Raw genomic sequence first — 3,850 nt, forward strand, 5'->3', positions numbered from 1 at the left:
GATATTTAAGAGCTGCATGATCTGTAAAAACAATGACTTTGGAGCCTATTAGATAAGAACGAAACTTTTCCAATGCAAAAATTACCGCAAGCAACTCTTTTTCAGTTGTGGAATAGTTAATTTGATTCTCATTTAAAACCTTGCTTGCATAGTAAATTGCATGGAAAAACTTGTTCTTGCGTTGGCCTAGAACTGCACCAACAGCATAATCACTTGCATCACACATAAGTTCAAATGGTACATCCCAATCGGGTGCAATGATTATTGGTGCAGTTACCAACTTGTTTTTAATCAAAGAAAAAGCATTCAAACATTCATCATCAAAATTAAATTCAGTTTCTTTGACCAAGAGGTTACAGAGGGGCTTGGAAATTTTTGAAAAATCTTTTATAAAACGCCGATAGAAACCAGCATGCCCCAAGAAACTTCTTATTCCCTTAACATTAACAGGTGGAGGGAGCTTCTCTATAACCTCTATTTTAGCTTGGTCCACCTCTATGCCCTTCGCACTTATTTTATGTCCCAAAACTATACCTTCGGTCACCATAAAGTGACATTTTTCCCAGTTTAAAACAAGGTTAGTTTCGGTGCATCGTTTAAGGACAGCATCTAGGTGAAATAAGCATTGATCAAAAGACTTACCAAACACAGAAAAGTCGTCCATAAATACCTCAATATTCTTCTCTATCATGTCAGAGAAGATGGAGAGCATACACCTTTGAAAGGTCGCCGGCGCATTACATAGCCCAAAGGGCATCCTCCTATAAGCAAATATACCAAATGGACAAGTGAAGGCTGTCTTCTCTTGATCTTCTGGAGCTACCGCAATCTGATTGTACCCCGAATACCCATCCAAAAAGCAATAAAAGGCTTGGCCAGCCAACCTCTCAATCATTTGGTCCATGAATGGTAAAGGGAAATGATCCTTCCTTGTTGCGGTGTTCAACCTCCGGTAGTCTATACACATCCTCCAACCAGTAACAGTACGGGTGGGTATTAATTCATTTTTTTCATTAGCCACCACCGTCATTCCACCTTTCTTTGGTACCACGTGGACCGGACTTACCCATGAGCTATCAGAGATAGGGTAGATCATACCTGCATCTAGTAACTTCAGCACCTCTTTCTTTACCACTTCCTTCATTGTTGGGTTAAGTCTCCTTTGAGGTTGAACCACCGGTTTGTATTCAGCCTCCATGTGTATTTTATGCATGCAATAAGCTGGACTAATACCCTTCAAATCAGAAATGTTCCACCCCAAAGCTCCTTGATTGTCTCTTAACACCCTCATTAATTTTTCTTCTTCCAAAGGTGTCAAGGTATTGCTGATGATTACTGGTTTAGAGGCATCCTTAGTGAGAAAAACATATTTCAAGTGAGAAGGGAGTTCTTTTAATTCTGGATTTTTCTCTCCTTCTCCACTCAAAATAGAAGCATCCATAGAGTGCTTTCCCATTAATTCTTCTATTTTTACCGGACCCAACTCTTGCTTGCTTGCTGCTAGTTGCTTCACACAATCACTTACTTCAAGATCTTCATCATGCTCACAACTCTCTATAGAATTTACAATTGCTCTTTCAAGAGGTTGTGGTGGTTGAGGTTCACGAGAGTTGTCTTCTACTATTTCTTCAACAACATCAATCCGGTAACATTTGGGATTTTCCTCTCGGTGTTTCATTGCTTCGAAGATATTGAACACCACTTGCTCATTATGGAACCTCAACATTAGCTCTCCCATCTCAACATCAATCAAAGCACGACCAGTTGCAAGGAAAGGTCTTCCTAAAATGAGTGGCATATCTTCATCTTCAGCCATGTCTAAGATCACAAAGTCTGCTGGAAACACAAGATCATTAACTTTGACTAGCACATCTTCAAGTATGCCAACAGGATAAGAGATTGACCGATCAGCTAAAGTAATCGTCATTCTCGTTGGTTTTGGCTCCCCACACTTGAGCTTCTTCATCATTGAAAGAGGCATCAAGTTGATACTTGCTCCTAGATCACATAAAGCTCTTCCAATGTCTACCGGTCCAATGGAACAAGGGATAGTAAAAGCACCAGGATCTTTCAGCTTAGGTGGTAGCTTCTTTTGAAGAATGGCGCTACAATTCTCGGAAAGAGAAATATTTTCATCATCTTTAGGCTTTCTTCTTCCTGTTAGCAAATCTTTCATGAACTTGGCATACAAAGGCATTTGATCAAGAGCCTCACTGAAAGGGATATTTACTTGAAGTTGTGAGACAAGTTGCATGAACTTCTTGAATTGTCCTTCCTCCTTCTTTTTCTTCTTCTCTAGATGAGGGTAAGGAAGCTTCACATATGATGGAATAATTTGTGGCTTGTCTCCATCTTTCAAGATTTGACTCTTTGACTTCCTCAAGATTGAGTCTTCATCTATCAATTTCTCACTTTTATCTCCCTCTATTTTTTTCTTCTTTTCATTTTCAACTACATCCTCATCATTTTTTTCAACTACATCGTTCTCCTCCACCTCAACTACTTCATCAACCTTCTTTGGAGCTTTTGGAACTAAAGGAGTCAAAACCTTTTTGCTCCTCAATTCAATAGCATTACAAGACTCATTCTTAGGGTTATCTTTAGTGTTACCTGAGAATCCGCCTTTACTTTGTTCAGCCAATTGCTTAGCTAATTGCCCCAGTTGAGTTTCAAGCATCTTCCTAGAAGCTTCATTGTTCTTTCTTTCAGCTTCTTGACTCTTCTTCATCTCTTCAAAGTTGCCTTGAGTCATCTTCATGAAGTTCATCATAGTTTCTTCAAGAGCTGATGGCTTCCTTTGTTGTTGTTGAGGAGGAGTAAGCATTTGAGAATTCAAAGCATTGTTATTTGAGTAGCTTAGATTTGGATGCTTATTAATGCCTGAATTGTAGTATTGATTCTGCCTTTGATAACCTCCCATGAAGTTAGCTTCTTCACTTGATCCTTCCGGAACGCATTCACCGTTGGGATGTTCTTCACCACATAAGTCGCACTTGATTGCAGCTACTTGTTGTTGTTTATGAGCCAAAGTGAACCCTTGAAACTCCTTAGTTAGAGCTTCAATTTGTTTGTTCATAGCTGCTTGGTTAGCAAGGATAGCAGTTTGTTCACTCACCCCAAACACTCCTCTTTCCTTCTTCTTAGCTTCAGCACGATACTCATTTCCAGCCATGTTTTCTATCAAATCTTGGACTTCATGATCAGTTTTGCTCTTGAGACTACCTCCCGCGGAAGCATCTAAGAACATTCTAGTGTTTGGTGTTACCCCCTCAGTGAAGATTTGGAGGTATTGCTTCTCGGTGAACTCATGATTAGGGCATCTCTTAAGAAGCAAATTGAATCGCTCCCAAGCATCATACAATGATTCACCTTCTCCTTGCTTGAAGTTAGAGATCTCCATCTTCTTTTCCCAATATTTAGACATAGGGAAATATTTCTCCAAGAACTTCAGCTCTAACTCTTCCCATGTTTGGACAGTCCCGTTCGGTATTGTTAGCAACCAATCTTTTGCTCTTCCCGTCAAGGTGAAAGGAAACAGCCTTAGCTTCTTTTGTGCTTCAGTTACGGTGGCTGGTTGCACACAAAACTCGCAGGTTTCAGCAAAGCGGCTCAAGTGTTCATGAGGACTCATCGCTTCAGTCCCATCGAATTGCTTGTCCCTCAAACCGTTGAGGACAGTTGTCTTGATGTCGAAAGCTACGGGGTTAGCTGGTTGAAAAGTGTGGGTCAGTTGACCGCGATGAGTGGCTAACCCGTAGTCTCCTAGCTTAGGTCTTGGTGGTACAACTCCTTCTCCTTCCATAGTTGCAGATTTAGGAGAAGAGACTGTTTCAGATTCACTTGAGAGTTG

The 3,850-nt window shown here is 40.5% G+C and overlaps 1 non-coding gene across 1 annotated transcript; it reads left to right on the forward strand.

Annotated features, from left to right (window-relative positions):
• The first annotated feature begins 3,302 nt into the window (after nucleotides 1–3,302).
• On the forward strand, nucleotides 3,303–3,408 carry LOC146899256 (small nucleolar RNA R71). The gene has a single exon (XR_015024421.1). It is a non-coding gene; the product is annotated as a small nucleolar RNA R71 (small nucleolar RNA).
• Nucleotides 3,409–3,850: the final 442 nt, after the last annotated feature.

This window comes from Medicago sativa, chromosome 8 (genome assembly GCF_051527215.1).
Source record: "Medicago sativa cultivar Bolivia chromosome 8, Bolivia_mono, whole genome shotgun sequence".
Taxonomy (NCBI): Eukaryota; Viridiplantae; Streptophyta; class Magnoliopsida; order Fabales; family Fabaceae; genus Medicago; species Medicago sativa.